Genomic DNA, 18,115 nt, shown 5'->3' on the forward strand with positions numbered 1-18,115 from the left:
GGAATGGGCCTCAAAGTGTATGTAAATCTTAAGTAATGATTTGGAGAGTTTCCTATTCCTTTCAGGAGACCTCTTGAATGAGCTCGCAGAGCTGCTGCTGCAGCAGGTTGGAGCGGGACAACACACTGTCAATTAGCATCGCACTGCTCATGCTGAGTATTTCAGAACATTTTGTATAGCCCTACAGCTGAAAAATAACCAAATGTTGCTCATTTTCATCCTTTTGTAGAGGAGTTTTGAACATAAGAATGGCCATACTGGGTCAGACCAAAGGTCCATCTGGCCCCGTATCTTGTCTTCTGACAGTGGCCAATGCCAGGTGCCCCAGAAGGAATTAACAACAGGTAATCATCAAGTGATCCATCCTCTGTCACCCTTCTGTATACATGTCATCTTGCTGTCTTTGCAAGTTTTTACCATTGCTAGTCTGAGTGATGACCATAGCCCTGGTCCTGCAACACGATCTACATGGGCAGACCCCTGCCTGGATCTGATTACAGGATTTTGACCCGTAGGGGTAAGACTTACAGAAGAAAATCTGAATCCCTATATAATTAAAATGCTTAAAGTAGATTTTTTCTTACATAGACCTACCTCTGAGTAAATTAGTCAGCAAATGCAGTGAAGCCTGTTTTGAATAATATCCCAGTTGGTTGCCTAGTAAATGCAAAGGTCTTTTACTAAAGGTCAAACAAATTTATCCCAGTGACCTAGGTGATACTTTAATGTGGCCAGTTCAGATGCTGGAGCAGGGTGGGCTTTCAAAGGAACTAAACTAAGCAAATATTTTGGGAGAGGTGGTTTGCAGCATCAGCAATTCATCCTTTCCCTCTGACAGCAGGATTGGAAGGGGAGGGAACTCTGTCAGCTGAATTCCTTCCTTCTCTCACTCCTTAATTCTAGCAACAGAGGAGAGTGCAACTCATGACCCATTACCTTGGTATTTACAGTCCTGCTTGGTGCTTGGCATGCTGTGAAGCTGGCTCTGCTCTGGATGAGCTCCTCAGTGTAGGTTTCACTTTCTGTCAAAAAATAAGAACATTTCCAGATCTGCCTGATGCACTTTGTGTGTTTATATAGTATCTTTATAACTGTATTTTCCAGATATAGTCCCCTAGGGAAATGAGGAGAAAGGAAATAACTACCAGTTGTAACGCTCACAAACTCTCTGGTCGTTAGGGGGTGGGATCGAACCTGGGACTTCTGGAGCTTAGTGCATGAGCCTCTACCCTATGAGTGGCAGGCAGGCGGGCACTGCCACTAGAGGGGACAGAACACCACACCCAGGAGGTGTGTGGGTTACACAGTCACTATTGCCTGAACCAAACTTTCAAAAATCATGAACTTGGCTAAAAATGAGACTTAGAACCCCAAATGTATTATTTTTTTTTCTTTCTTTATTTTTTGATTTTTGAGCATTTCAGAGACATGTTTCCAATCTTTTCTCCACACCCACAAGAGCTAGACACTTTAAAAAAAAAAAAATGAAAATTGAGATTCTCATGTAATCGTAGGATTTTTCTTTTAAAAATCTCCCAAATATCGTGAGACTTGCTCACAAGACTTGGCAACACTGTTAACTACTCTGGCTGAATTCCCTAAAGGGACAAGAATGTCAGTGGTTTTTCCTGTTGGGAATAAATGTTACGATCTTTGTTTTTTAAGGTTTCGTAGATTTGCTGAGCCATTCTGGCAATGTTTGGTTGTTTTTTTTTTAGTTGGGTAAGATTTCCAGCAGCTCATGAAAATACACCACAGCACGTTCAGCTTCCCTTTATACTCATGACACACATTTCATGTCAGTTACAGGAAGCAGGTAACTCTACATTCATGAAATTTTATCTTATGGTTTTGTGGGGAGGGGTGTTTTTCTTTGTATTTACAAAAAATAAAACTATCAAAGTAAAACCAGCCCAGTGAAATTGTTATATTTCATGCATGCGACATTTCTCACAGCTCTAATTGTATCCTAATTCTTAAGTGAGTAACTTTAAAGTTTTTTACCCACCATTTCCTAAACTTTTAAAGCTTGAACCTGTTTCAGGAAAATAAGCCAGTAGTTCTCCTTCTGCAACAGTGCTATGTGTTAAAGGCCTACACATTAATTTGTACATCTCCTTCTGCACACCCAACCCCTTCTCCGCTAGTCCTTTGCACCGCCTCTACTTTGAGAAATGCTGATGGTGGTATTCATAGAATGATCCTTTTCTCCGTTCCTACATATTTTGAGCAATCAAATACTTGAGCTGTTAACATTAACTATCATTGGTACCCATTGAAATGAGTTAGCATCCATTGTAACCTGCCCAAACAAAGCACAAAGTCTCCTCGTGGCTTCCACCAGCCTAGTTACTTCTTGCACCAACAGCCCTTTCAGTTCTGAGGGCTTGTCTACACTTGAAATGCTGCAGCTCTAACACTTCAAATGTAGATACTACCTACACCAACAGGAGGGGTTCTCCTGTGGGCATAGGTAATCAACCTAGCTACCACCTCTCGGGGAGGTGGACGGAAGAATTGTTCTGTCAACCTAGTGTGTCTACACTATGAGTTAGGTTGGCTTAACTGCACTACTTAGGCTGACCCAGCTACATCACTTAACTTTTTAATGTTTTCCAGGCCTGTGCCTCCCCAGATCCATTCTCCTTGAGTCCTTAGCTACCAGAGACTAACTTTTCCCCTCTGGTTCATCACCCTCAAAGGTGTGAAACCCCCTCCGCAGTTATCTGCTCACTTTACCTCTCACTGCTCACGCATTTTGCACAACAGATATTTGCTTGAGGTAAAAATTAACTGAAAAACCACCGATTCAGAGATCAAATAGTAATGGAAACAAACATGCAAGGTAGATGAAAATAAATATAAAGACCCAACCTCAGGCTTTATTTTCTATATTAGATAAAATCCCTTTTCTAGTACGAATCCCCTGTTGCCTTTGAACAGTTTCCCACCAGACCTCCTAGCCGTAGGGAAGTTCCAGCATTCACCGGCAGCCTCCCTGCCTTTGAGAAGTTCCAGATGAAAACCTCAGATTAAGCTTCCTTTTTAAAAGGCTTTTGTCCTTCTGGTATATGGCTCATGGTTATTCAGAGTGGGGGAAATTCCTTCTTGTCTCAGTGTCGTTCCATTAACTTTAGTGGTCCACCATTGTCTCTTGCTAGACTAGACAATGGATGGGTACTTGAAGCTGATTTCATGTATACAACTGGCTTGGGAGGTGTCTCCTTATTTGATTGCTCACTGTCCTGCTGTGAGGTGGAGCTGAAATTCTATGAACCCAGTTCCCCATACACAAATTAATAACAATAGCCTGTACACGTATCTCAGTATGATTAAGTTGAGAACATTACAAGCTTTCATAAACTACTGTACTCAACATGTTTTACAGCACAATTACATTTGTATAAAATTATTTGATTCAGCTGCTTGAATCCCAAAGAATAAATTCCCTTTTCTCCCCTTGATGTGTCTGGACCCTGATTGGCACAGGTATCTTTTCCAAATCTGGTTTAGATGCAGCCAAAATCTCAGGCAATGTCTATTTTCAGGAGATTTAGACTTTAAGATTTCAGAAATCTCGCACACCCAAATGATTTCTTCTTTTTGGTCTTGAAATCTTATGACAACACCTTGCAAAATTCCAGGTCTGTTTAAATCAAGGCTAAAGTTTATATTTATTTGGCACTCAAACCCTATACCAATCCTTTTTATGACCCCCTCTCCTTTTCCCTGACTAGGGGGAACAGCTGGACTCAGAATGAGCTGGGAAGCCCCCATCTCTCCCAGCTGAAGCTCTAAAGTTCTGAGACTATGCAAGGTGAAGGCTGGGGCCATGCCCAAAACTGAAGGGAAAACAGGGATGGTAGGAAGTGGCTCAGGCAGCTGATCTGGAGTGGTAGCCAGAAGGGAGAGTCACCCCTTGCCTTGCTCCACTAGGACCCAATGGAGAGGGAGGGCCAAGGTCTCTCCCACCTTTCCCTCCTCCCCTGGCTGCTGGAGAGATGCCAAAGGACTTTGTGGGGTGATGAACTGCCAGTTGGCTGCTGGGCACTGCAAACAACCCAGAAGAGCCATCCTAAGACTTAGAGATGCTGTTTGGCTGCAGCCTGACCACTGGTCTTGCTGGACCCCAAGTAAAGTCTCTGCTACAGCCCCCTATAACTCTGTCTCATCATTATGTATGTACGTGTGCGTGCACACACATACATATCGCTAAATATTATTTGAACAAAACTAAAAAATATTGACTACATTGGGGTGAAATTGAAAGACCACTGAGCTGTTATGTTTTTTTTCCTTGAAGGCCAACTCTTTTTATTCTGTAATCATTTTCTTTGATGGATAATGCCACATGGACATTTTTGTTTTGTACTGTTTTCGGTACAGCAAACTGCCTGTTAAAATAAATCTAAAAGAACAGCAAGGTCATACTGATCTAGTCCCAAGTGTTCACAGAGGCATATGTTGAGACAGGTGGTTAACTCATCCTCCTGGCCAAAAACAATACGTGAAGGAATTTCATCTGAACTCCAGGCAGGTGGTCAGCTCATCACAGAGATCTGTGAACATGTTTGTCCAAAATACGTACATGTATTTAAAATTGAATCATGGACTCTCTGGGGCTAAGCAAATCCACCATCTTGCAGTTTAAGGTGGGCCATTTGGTCTTCATGAAGTAGCTGGGTATATAGTATCAGAGGTAGAACTCCTTTAGTTATCCAGACAGAGTATCTTCATTGCACTGTGCTCTGTTCTGTTCCGGAGCGGTTCAGGACTACTGTTGAGCTAGTTGTCTCTATTAACAATCACTCTTTGGTCTATCAGTTGAGCGTACCTGCAGGACGCCACTGTTTTGGTAACTTTTGTGATGTGGACATCTGTCCATTATGAACTGGACTGAGACGCTTTGCCATAGAATAATTCATCTTTGTATTATAGAAACATCTGGCAATGGTGCAGCTGCACTGGTGATAAGCAGCAGTGTCTTTACTGTCATGTCATGAAAATCAGCTCAGCAACTACTGAAGTTCTAAATGCGGCAACTGTCCTCTTCCTTCAGGAACAGAGTCTGTGGAGTGGATAGTAACGTCATTGACAGTGATGTAAATCTAGGGAAACACCAATGACGTTTCCATTGTAGCTGAAATCACACAGCCTTGTGTCTGTGCCAGTTACTTTATATAGTGGGATCCTCAATTCCAGAATGCATGCCGAAAGGTGGCACACCCTTGTCAACACTGGAAAACTTAGGACATGTATCATTGTAAGTGGTAGCAATGAGGTAGCAATAATAATAACACCTAGCTTTATATAGCAGTTTTCAGCAGTAGATCTCAAAGCACTTTCCAGTCTTTAATGTATTTATCATCATGACACACCTGTGAGGTAGGGAAGTGTTATCCTATTTTATAGATGGGAGTTGAGGGACCAAGAGGCTAAGGCCCAGATTTTTAAAGGTATTTAGGTGTTGCAGTGCTCAGTATTGCAATGCTTAGTGAGTTAGCAGCTTAAATCTCATTTTCGAAAAGGATTTAGGCACTTAGGAGCCTAGTTGATGGGATTTAGGTTCCAAAGTGCCTAAATACTTTTTGAAAATGAGATTTAAGCTCTTAAATCAGTTAGGGAACGGTGAACCGTGACCACTGGGAGCTGCGAGTGGCCGTATCTGCAGACTCTCAGGTAAACAAAGCGTCTTGCGGCCCACCAGGGGCTTACCCTGAACAAGCCGTGAACAAGTTTGGGAACCCCTGTTCTAAGTCCTAAGCTCGTGCCCTAACCACTGACTTCCTTTCTGTAAATATAGCGGCGAGAGACCCTGGTCAGTGGCAGGTAGGATCGAATCTGGGGCGTCTGGAGCTTAGTGCATGAGCATCTACCACATGAGCTAAAAGCCAATTGGCTGTTGGGTAAGGCTGTAGAGCAAGCTCATTAATCTCTCTCTCTAAGTGGTCTCGGTGCCACTAGATGGGACTGAACACCACACCTAGGAGGTATGTGGGTTACATAAACACCAGTGTGGAGTAGGCTTACATGTCTTTTTACCATTGGGTCATGGACACTTGCTGAAACGTGGGGAGGCTAATTTTCCTATTGGACTTGAGGTTTTTGTGACCTTTCTTAAGACTATATCAGGGTTTCCATCATGAATTTCTACTTTCACAAATACAGAACTTACAACAAAGTTTTTTGTGGGGTTTTTAAAACTTACAGTATATTAATATATAAAAAGTGTTTTTAGGCACTTTTTAAAGCTCCTGAAAGTTAAAACTTTGCAGTGGAGTTTTATATTATTGACTTTTATATTAACATGTTTTAGCGTCCTGGTGGATATTAAAGGAAAAACTAAATTTAAAACTGACCAAGTTAATCCTTTTAGAAAAGAAGCCGTCTGGGCAATGTACATGCCTTTTTGGGGTGCTTTTTTCAAAGGAAATTTCAAAGTGAATTCCACTACATGGCTTTAGTGAATACATGGGCCAGCAGGGGATTAATTTGTGGCTGTAAAAATCCTCAAGTACTCATTGACATGTTAGGCTGAAATTTCTCCCAGGGATCACTGAGGGTCTAATTTGCTCCAAAAAGATATCAATTTGCATGAAATAAAGAGTGCTAGCACTGGGAAGCTGCAACTGCTGACATGAGCTGCCCTTATAATTGACTTTATGGATTTTAGTACTAGTGAAGACTTAATACCTGATACTTCCAAAGTACACTATCTTAGGTATACACTGCCAGTGCTCAAAACACACATTTAAAATATTTAAACAAATGGGTGCCCTTTGATTTTCAAGGAATGAAAATTGTTTGCTTTAAATTGTCATCTTACAGTTGGTTAAACTTTATAATGCTTTCAGCTTATGTTGCAGACATAGAAATCCTAATTCTTCCCTAATTTCACTCAGGCAACCCTATTAACTTTAGTGAAGGCCTACTACATATGTTCTGTTACAAGATTTTTTGACTCTTTCTTTCTGGAGCATCTGATTGATACTGGACTAGATGAAACACTGGTCTGACCCACTATGTACTTTCTGTCCTCCGATGCATTAATGGTTGATCCAACTCCCATTGAAATCAAAGGGAATCTTTCCATAGATTTTAGTGGGAACTGGATTGGGCTGCACTGCTGAAATGAGGGCAGACATTCTATGGGTGATACCCTGGCTCCATTGAAGTCAATAGGATCAGGCTTTCATCCTCTGCCTGCAGCATCCAGTTGGACTATCTGAAAATGTGCTTAAATTTAATCAAATATAATGACACTCTTTTTATTGCTCAACAATCAAATACCATACTCTCGGGCTGGTAGTATGGAAAATACAAGTGCTCTGCAAGTTAATTGGGAAGTTTGGGTTACACATTATGAAACACATTACAGAAGTCCATTTGTTTTCTTCATGACAGTGTTTTTAATTTAGTAGACTGTAGGATTGCATATATAACTGTCTCCAGTTCACTAGCTTAACTTAATGTTCCACCTTGGAAGAAACAAGTTAGCATCCGTGGCATTGGAGCTGTTAAGCCATTAGTACTGCCTTAAAAAAATTAGATTCCGTGTCTTGGCATCAACCAGGGCTTTAAAATTGAAGACACAAACCCACTGAAGTACCTGTGTTCATATGCACTCTACAGATACGTCATCTTTTCCTTATGAAATTTGGTGTCACATTTTATGTTATCCTCAGAACTATGATCTAATGGAATTATGATAACATGAAAAATGTCACACCGTATTACACAAGGAACTGGATACTCGTGATTGTTTTGACTGAAGATATCTAGTTTTTGTGTTCACAGTAAGAAAAACAGTGACAACAGGAAGAAAGGTGCAAAATTACAGAATTACAAAAATCAATCTTTAGTCATTTACATTTTACGAATACCTTAATACAAGGTAGTAGCATTCACCTTGGAATGCATGTCTTTCTCTAAAGGGGAGCCTAGTCCTAACTGTATTCAAATAATCACCTATTTTTTATTTTTGCTATTGTCTCAGTTCTATCGTTTAACATTTCTTTTTGCATTGTTCTATTTCTACAAATGTATCTTAAAATCCAGGGTACAAAAAAGAGCTATAATTCTTGCTGATTCCCTGGGCAATTAGTTCCTTAAAATAAAAAAAATATTTTTAAAAATAATAATAGAAATAGAAATTGTAACATGACATCAAACCAAATTAGACATGTGCACGCTCGGAAAATAGGCATACTGACCAAGAAGAATGATGGTATGGGCAATAATTGCAATTTGGTTCAAACTCACTAGTTATGTAGCTAAGAGTCTGTGCATATTAGTGCTTACTTCGGTGTAACTTAAGTCGCTCGGGGTGTGAAAAAGCCACACCCCTGAGCGACATAAGTTATCCTGACCTAAGTGCCATTGTGGATAGCCGCGGGGGGGTGGAATAATTATGCTGACAGGACAGCTCTTTCCCGTTGGTGAGACTGGAGTTCCAGGGGGGGCCATGCTGAGGTTGTTCAGTTAGGGCATACTGCAAAGAATGGGGCAGACAATCCCTAGAACTAGTGGTTATTCTGTTACTTATATTCACCAAGCCAGCAACAAAACAGTTTCTACAGTACCTTACTGATTACCCAGAAGCCAGAAATACAGTTCCCTTAAAGCAATCCAGCCTTGAGCTCCCACCCAGACAGCCAAGTCAAATATGATGAGGATTACTGAAAATCTTGTTCGTCATATAAAAAGTTCTATCAGTCCCAAAGGATTGGACACATTAACCATGAGGTTAATGGATATTTTGGATCTTACCCAAATACATGCTTACAGCCAATTCTTATGAACTAAACTAAGATTTATTTTTTAAAAAAGAAAGAGTATTGGTTGAAAGATCATATACATCCAGATATGAGTAGAGTTCTTAGGTCAGTTTCATAGTAGTGATGTTGAACTTTAGAGTTGCAAAATTTTCTTTTAGAATTAGTCCATAGGTTGAAGTCCAATATCCAGATGGAATGGAGACCTCAGTCCTGCAACTCAAACTTCCCCTGATGAAGCTTAAGCAGATCTGAGATGAAAGGACCAGGGTCCAAGAGTTTTTATAGACCCCCCTGGCAGGCTATTGTCAGCCTCTTGACACCAGGTGTTCCTTGGGTGAAGAATAATGTCTTTGAAGTAACCTCCTATTTCCTAAGCATCACCAGTAATTAGCTACATGGATTAACATAAGGCAATTGCCTATCTCCCACCATTTACAGGTAATTTACTATATACTTCAAAGAGAAGTGGAGACAGTGATATCATTACTTCACAGTTCATTTAAATGTTAACATCTCCTTTTGATCTCTGAATTAACAGAATACAGCAATAGACAGGAACTGACTGGTTACATGGTCAATCTCTAATAATATATATGTAAACACGCAAAAATCACAAACATTATCCACTGACATGTCTCTAAAGGTTGAATCTGGGTGAATTAGCCTGCAAGTTGCGTAACCTTTTCTGGCCCTTTGTCACAGTTGGCATAGAGCGTCTGCACGTAGCTGCGCCACTGTAGCACAGCTAATCGGTACCGCTGAGCACTATAGCGATTCCGGGGTAGACTAGCCCTAAGTATTGGTTGTGAACCAGAAAACAATATATCAGACAAAAAATGTAAAGAGAGGTAATTTCCTGAAAAGGATTGTGAAAACACCACCAACTTTTCTCTTTGGAATAAGAGACAAAGCATCTTATAAGCCACCATAAGGCAGCTCTGTGGCATAATTGGTCAGTGTGTCCAGCTTTTACTAAAAGGATGTTGGTTTGAGCCCAGCCAGAGGTGATAGCAAGGCAGGGCGTGCTGGCCTTGCCCAGTGAGCCCAAGGCCAGGCTCTTTTTTGTCATGTTAAGTCTTTAAATTAAGATTGGATATCTTTCTAGAAACCATACTCGAGCTCAGGCAGAAGTTAAAGGCGTGATGCAGGAATCACTGGGTGAAATTCTATAGGCTGTGTGTTATACAGGAGGTCAGACTCGATGATCATAATGGGCCCTTCTGGCCATAAACATCTTTGAATTTTCTAATGGTGGTTTTTTGCTTTTAAGAAATGAGGACTGAAGGATTCTCTATTGATGTGGCTGTTGCTCATGATCTGTCTGGGAGAGAGAAAGTAAATACATCAATAATAATCACAGTTTTAATGCCACTTGTCCCATCTTCCCAGCATCCTTTTGTTTTAGAGACTGACGCTTCCATATTGTCACACTACTGAGAACTTCAGGGCATGTGGTGATATTCAGTGAGATGTTATGGTCCAAAATTTTCAAGTGGTCACTGATCTTTGGTGCCCAACTTGAGACATCTCATTCCTGATTCTTTTTCAGAGGTTCTGAGCACTTGCACTTTTCATGGATTTATTTTGAACTTATGGATGTTTAGTGCCTCTGAAAATCAGATAACCAGGTGTCTCAAGTTGGATGCACTTGAATGGTGGTCACATCTGAAAATTTAATCTTAGTTGTAGACCCCAAGTACTGAGTGTTCACTTGCTCTTCAGCCTCTTACCACTGCAGCTAGAAAACATGGCTGTTAACTTAGACATCTCTTCAATGTATTATCCATTCAGTGAAGTAAGAGAGTAAATAAAATGCAGATCAAGTTCACTTGGAAGGTTTTAGGTGGTAATTTAATAACACTTGATAGAAAAATTCCAGCATAGCTCGGTTACAGTTTGCTGGTTAATGGTATAAATATAACCAAAGGTCTCCAATGGCTGCAGTATGTTGTAAATTACTGAAGGCAAGTTTCCATTAAATAAAACGAACCTCCTTGTTTAAAATGATTTGTATATCTGGCTGATACAAATCTTTGAGCAGCACTAGGTAGAAATCTAGTTAGCTTTTCAACTTTTTACTATTGTTTTTCACTTGCTCTGAAATACAGTGCTTAATGTTTAAGTGCTCATGGAAGACCTTAAAAATATCTCAGTATGTCACCTTCCCTTTAACCCCTCTCCTCAATATATTGTCAGTATTGATCAAAGGGTACTTTCATCAGCTATAAGGTATGTATTAGTGGTAAAAAGAAGGAGCTGCACATGCTGCAGGGGTTTGGAAAACATGAAACAATGATCTTAGCTTTTATCATGTGGATGAAATAGTGTTCTTGATAGTGGATGAGAGAGCAGGAAGAATGGCTCATAGTTCTGCATAATGAACCTGCATTCTCCAGATGAGCCCTTCTGTTGTGTGTCTTGGATTGTCTGAGAAGATTTCCACGCCCAGCAATCAGGCTACAAGAAGACTGTCTGCTTACAAAATAGATACCTAAAAAGTTGTGGCAAGGATATAATTAAATTTAATCTACATCAGATGATGCACAGCACTAACATATTGGATACGTGCTGGTTGATTCAGATTAGATATTTTTCTTATACAAGTGCATTTCCATTGCATACTGAATGCCTTTTTAAAATATGCCCAGATTGTAAAGTATTTTTTAACATAGACATAAAGATATTTTAGATTCAGATACTGAGTGAATACATTTTATATTCACTAACACCTTCAGCCTAATCACATTCACCCTTGTGATTGGATAGCTGAACTACTTACTCATATTAAAGCAGCTTTACTGGTTGATGTCTATTGGGAGAACAGATTTTTTTTAACCAAGCCACTCTCCCTAAAAGATTAAATTTAATTTTTATGTATGAATTTATAAACCATTACATTGAACATTCTTGCACATAGAAATGCTCCTTGTAATTGTGAAGTATAGCAGCTATAAAATATTTATTACAGCTTTTATTAATTTTTTTTGTAAATTGTAATGATTTCTCTAACGTTTCAGGAGTATCTGACATCTTTACACTGCTCTTATGGATTCATTAGTCTTTTTTTCTTAATCTCGCAAAGGGAAATAAACATGCGGTACAAAATCGTTCTGAAGCACTGACCAAAGCCTGGATGTTAACAATTCCTTCCTCAATTAGAGTCCACAAGATGGCAGTCTTGGACTGAAAGTGTCCAAAGTACAGTTGTGTTTATTTGAGGGTGCTGCTGATGAAGCTGTGGAACTGATTTCTGGGCTGTGTATATAGGTAAGGCTAAGTAAGTCAAGGACAGGTCACGGACAAAAAAGAATAATTCACGGGAGCCGTGACCTGTCCCTGACTTTTACTAAAAATATCCATGACAAAAAGGGGATCTGCGGGTCTCCACACCATCTAAAGTGGGGCAGTTGCGCAGGGGCTAGGAGCCACCTGCAGCAGCTGGGGCCACGGGGCACCCCGCCACCTGCATCTCCGGGGGTCCCCCACGGCCTGGGGGGGGCTGGGAGCTGTAGGGTGCCCGTGCCCTGCCTCCTATGTCAGCTGGGAGCTGTGGGGTACCCCTGTGGCCATGGTGGCTGGGAGCTGTGGGGTACCCCTCCGCCCACGGTAGCTTGGAGCTCTGGGGGCTGCCAGAGGCGGCAGGGGTACCCTGCAGCTCTCTGCCCCCCGTGGGTGGCAGGGGACCCTTCAGCTCCTGACCACTGCAGGCTGAAATCAGAGGGGTCGTTGGAAGTCACATATTCCGTGACTTCTGCGACCTCTGTGACTAAATCGTAGCCTTACTCATAGGTTGTGCTGACCACTACTACAATTTTGGCTCAGCCAAGTAGCAGCACTAGCTCTCATGATGGTAGGTTGGGCAAAGTGAAAGTGTGCCTTCTAGCTGTAGCAGCTGGATTCTAGTTTCCAGTATTGTCCATTGTGCTTGAATTCTAAGGGCCAGATTTTAAACTCACTTAACATGTAGAACTGAAGTAGTCCCATTGATGTAGTATGTGTGAAATCAAACCAGCTCTATATGTTTAAAGGAAACAAGGGCATAGGCTGCAATCTACGGTCATATGTTTTATCTGTTGTACTTAAGTGCCCCCATTACTGCAGTATTTGAACATCTCAGACCTTCTTTAATGTATTTATCCTCACAAGATCCCTGTGAGGTACAGAAGTGTTGTTGTTGCCATTTGGGAGGAGAGATAGTTCAGTGGTTTGAGCATTGGCCTGCTAAACCCAGGGTTGTGAGTTCAATCCTTGAGGGGGCTATTTAGGGATGTGGGGCAAAAATTGGGGATTGGTCCTGCTTTGAGCAGGGGGCTGGACTAGATGACCTCCTGAGGTCCCTTCCAACCCTGATAGTCTATGATTCTATTCTATGATTTTTCAGGTGGGCAGAGAGAGATGAAAGGCTAGAGTCACAAGGCCCATTTGGGCTGAGCGATGCACTGCTCATGTATCCTGACACCCAGTGGAATCCACAGCTCTGAGTAGGTTCCCAGGCTCCCTATCCAAAGTATGAGGAGAGCTAGGCCCTACCAAAAGAGGACTCAGGGAGCCAGCACACTGAATGGGGAGCTGCCTAAGGTAGCCAATAGGAAATGCCTAAGTATCTCCCCTTCAAGGAGAGTTAAGTGCCTAACTCTGGGCCAGAGGGAGGCACTTCCCTCCACTTGGGATTCACATCCATGAACCCTCTCTTGAAGTCAGGCTTCAAAGTCAGGTCAACCCTTTTTCAAGGAAAACCAAGGGACAGGAGGAGATAGTACTCGTCCCCTCCCACCTAATAGATCAGTGGGTCGAGTGTGGGAGACGTGGGTTCAAATCGACACTCTGGCTGGTGTGGAGTGGGGACTACAAACAGAGGTCTGCCACTTTGTAGGTGCATGCCCTAGCTACTGGGCCATGGATATTCTGGGTTGGATAGGTGTTCCTTGTGCTATACAATACTTAGTTACAACAGTAATTGATTGAGAGAGAAAAAGCGAGTGAGATTGACTCAATAGCCCAATGGTTAGAACACTCACCTGTGGTGTAGGAGACCTAAATTCAAGTCCCTGCTCCACATCAGGCAATCTGGGTCTCCTGTATCCTGGGTGAATGCATTAACCACTGGGCTATTGGGGGACGCTACCACCAGGGCCTGTTTAGTGCCAGTTCCAATCCGATAGACATGCTCTAATGCAGCTTCTGAGTGTGTCTACTAGATCAGGCCCTGCTGCTGAGATAGGCGGGAATGCCTTGTTTGTGAATCCTTCTGGGGCTTAGGCATGAGTCAGGCACTGAGCTGCTTAGCAGGGTTAGGAATGAGATGGCTGTGTGCATGCCTGCCGGCAGATATCAAAGTGCCAGCTGAGCAGGGGTTTTGAAGCTTTAAATGTTGAATTTAGGCACCTAAGTCCCTCTTGTGGATCTCACCCTAAGGTAGGGTTCAGCAACCTATAGCACGTGTGCCAAAGACTGCACGCGAGCTGATTTTTAATGGCGCACTGCTTCCTACCGGGTCCCAGGCGCCGGCCCCGCTCAGTCCGCTGCCAAACCCAGGCCGGGACCCCGACAGGCAGCAGCGTGCTATTAAAAATCCTGCTCGGCCCGGCCCGGTCTTCTCCACCCCGGCCCCCCAGCTTCTGCTGCAGACCAGGCAAGTTCCCCCCTTCCCCACCTCTTCCCCCGGCGTGCTGCGTTCCTGCCCCTCCTCCTCTCCCTCCCTGCTGCCGATCAGCTGATGGCCCTTGCGAGGGAGGGGGAGAAGCCGAGCGGCAGCGCGCTCGCTGCTCCGGGGAGGAGGCGGAGAAGAGGTGGGGACGGGGTCTTGGGGAAGGGGGGGTGGAATCAGGGCATATCCCCTCCAGCCCCCTGCCATGAGCCGCTCTGGGCAGGGGGCTGGGAGCACCCCCATGCCCCCCAGCCCTCTACCCTGATCCCTGCAACCCCCTCACACACACCCAGCCCTCTGCCCTGACCCCTGCACCCCCCCATGACCCCAGCCCTGACTCCAGTACCCCCACACATACCCAGCCCCCCCACCCCATGCCCTGACTCCTGTACCCCCTCACATGCTCCCAGCCCCCTGCCCCGACTCCTGCACCCCCCACACATACCCAGCCCCCTCACACCCCATATTCTGACTCTTGAACCCCCCACGTTCCCACCCCCACCCTGAGCACCAAATGGGAGCTCCTGCACCCCCCCCCCCCACATTCCCACCTGGACCCCTCGCACCAAATGGGAGCTGTCCAGGTAAGCACTCCACACCCAAACCCCAACCCTGAGCCCCCTCCCTCATTCTAGCTCCTGGCCAGACCCTACACCCCAACCCCCAGCCTGCTCCTTCACCCCCAGCCCTGTGCTCAGTGCACTCCCACCCTCAGCTCAGTGCAGAGAGAGAGGAAGAGAATGGGCTAGAACCAGGGAGAAGGTAGGTACCCACTCTATGTGGGCAGGGTCGGGATCCCAGACCGGCAGCAGGCTGAGCGGGTCTGGCAGCCGGGATCCTGGCTGGCAGGAGCCGGCGGACTGAACCCCAGACCTACAGCGGGCTGAGTGGCAGCAGGCCCTGGCTGCCAGCCCCTTGCCAGCCAGGGTCCTGGCCACAGGCCCCGCTCAGCCTGCTGCCGGCCTAGGTGAATGGAACCCCATTTTACTTTACTTGGGTTTACTTTACATAGTTTAGTTATATAATATATAGACTTATAGAGAGAGACCTTCTAAAAAACATTAAAATGTTTTACTGGCATGCAAAACCTTAAATTAAAGGGAATAAATGAAGACTTGGCACACCACTTCTGAAAGGTTGCCGACCCCTGCCCTAAGGAGATGTCTACAAAGCAAAGAAAAACCCACGGCGGGCCCGTGCCAGCCGACTCGGGCTCGCAGGGCTCAGGCTGTGGGGCTGTTTCATTGCTGTGTAGACTTTTGGGCTTGGGCTGGAGCCCTGGCTGTAGGACCCTGTGGGGGCCAGTCACAGGTTTTGCTTTCCTGTGTAGACAGACCCTGAGTCCAAAGTCACCCAGGAAGTCTATGGTAAAGCTGGGCATTAAGCCCAATCCTCCTGAATCCCAGGCTAGGGCCCTGCCGAGTAGACCAACCTTCCTCCTTATATAATCCACACTGTGGACCAGATACTCAGCTGGTGTAAACTGGTGTAGATCCATTGGTTCCAATGGAGCTATGCTGATTTACACCAGGTGAGGAGTTGCCCATATGATTCCATGGGGCACTGGAGGATTTTAAGAAATGAGTATCTTAAAATTGTTTTAAGATAAGACATGTTCTGTGTGTTATTTAATATGTTCGAGTTGATGGCTTACCCCCCTGAGATAACGCAGTTTCAATATAGCCACTTTACAAATGGGGAAACTGAGGCACTGCCTTAAGTAGTTGCATAAGGTCATACAGTGAGTCAGGCCTGGTCTATATGTAAAACTTAGGTTGATTTAGCTACATTACTGGGCTGTCAAAAATTTCACCCCCTGAGTGATGTAATTAGTTTGACCTAACCCATGCAGTAGACACAGCTATGTTGATGGAAGAATTCCTGTGTGCACCTTGCTTCCACTTCTTGAGGGAATGTATTTACTACAGCAATGAAAAACTCCCTTCCATTCATGTAGTAAGTGTCTGCACTGCAGTGCTACAGTGATATAGCTGATATATTATTGTAGACAGCCCCTGAGTGTCAGTCAGGATCAAATCCAGGGATTCTTATCTTCCAGTGTTCTCCTCTGTAGACATACTCCAAGTTTAAAATATCATTTAAAGCCTACACCAATGGAAATACCCACTTGCCAGAGTTTTAATAGCCAAAAGAGTTATATTTCGCTATTTATTTGTAATCATAAGAACAGCCAAACTGGGTCAGACCAATGATCTATCTAGCCCACTATCCTGTCTTCCAACAGTGACCAATGCCAGATGCTTCAAAGGGAATGAACAGAACAGGGCAATCATTAAGCGATCCATTCTATAAACAAACCATATCTACTCATTAATCCTTTCATGACTCTGGTGGCATTATGTTCGGCTTAAGCAATTTTAGTATGCTCAGGCTGATCACAATTATGCAGTTTTAATATAATTGAGCTGAAAAGCAACACTGAATTCTTTAGGAGAGTCACTAGAGCTGGTCAGAAATTTTCCAGCCTTCCACTGGAAAATGCTCACTTGTCGAACCTGAAATTTCTCCTAAAAGTGTGTTGGGTTTGACAGACTTTCATCAGCCTACAAGGTTTCCTGCCTGCTTGCCTGGTGGGTTTCAGGGCATCCCCACTGTTTGCATGGCCCCGAGGCTTGGGGGCTCTGTTTTTCCAGAGTCTGTAGCAGCTCTGAGCGGCCCTGCTCGGTAGACCACCCCATGGACATGCACCCTAGTGTTCCAGGTTCTGTGGCTCTGAGGCAGCCTTTCCATGATAGGGATTCCAGGCTCCCTTCCAGAGAGCTAGGAGCCTGAAAGTCCTGGCTCTACCCAGGGCTCATCTTCCAACTAGCCAGCTCAAGTCAGGGCTCTCAGGACTACCAAGCTCCTTGCTGCAGAGCCGAGAGCCTGAAAGTCCTGGAACTATTTCCTGAGTTTCAGGGTCTGCTTCTTTGAAGTAGCTCTACCATGCAGACTGCCCCAGCCCATAGACCCCCTAGCTGGCTAGTTGGGCTGCCAACAGTCCTGGGAGTCTGGAAACCCTGGGGTGCCAGGTCCAGGGAGCTGTTGACCCTGGGAGCTGCTGAGTGAAATTAACATTCTCCTCAGTTTCAATGCTGTTATTAGCAGTGTCAATTTACTCACCAGCCATCAGGGTCCCTGGGGGCAAATGTCATTTCTGGAAAACCATGGGCTGGTGTTTCTGAAACAGTATTTTTAAGGCGTTCTGTTTCTGGGAAATTTTGGTTTCTTTCCAACTTGGAATGAAACCCAATTTCGAAATGTGAGATTTCCAGTTCGTAGGAAAATTCACATCTCAGACATTTCTAGAAGTCAGTACCTCTCAACTTGGCAAGGCCAGAATCTGGAATATAGAGTATGACAGAGCCCCAAATGAGGGACACAAAATACATGACAAAGCTTAAAATGCTAGCATAAATACTTCTCTTGCATCTTGGTTTCATGAGTTTTTTTGCTTTCAGATGTATTGAACAATTTTCAGCACACTAAGTGAAAGGACATTACATTTATATAGAATGTTGGGAACTTTGACACTAAAAGGAGTGACATCCCTTGAAGTGAGTGGTAAGTTGGCAGGTACGAGGATGGGATGGACCAAAATGCAGAAACTCTTTGAAGAGAATGTACGGACCCAGATCAATCTTCCATTCCAGTGAGAGAAGGGAACAAAAACGATGTGGCCATGGGTGAT

The sequence above is a fragment of the Natator depressus genome, chromosome 1 (assembly GCF_965152275.1).
Source record: "Natator depressus isolate rNatDep1 chromosome 1, rNatDep2.hap1, whole genome shotgun sequence".
NCBI lineage: Eukaryota > Metazoa > Chordata > Testudines > Cheloniidae > Natator > Natator depressus.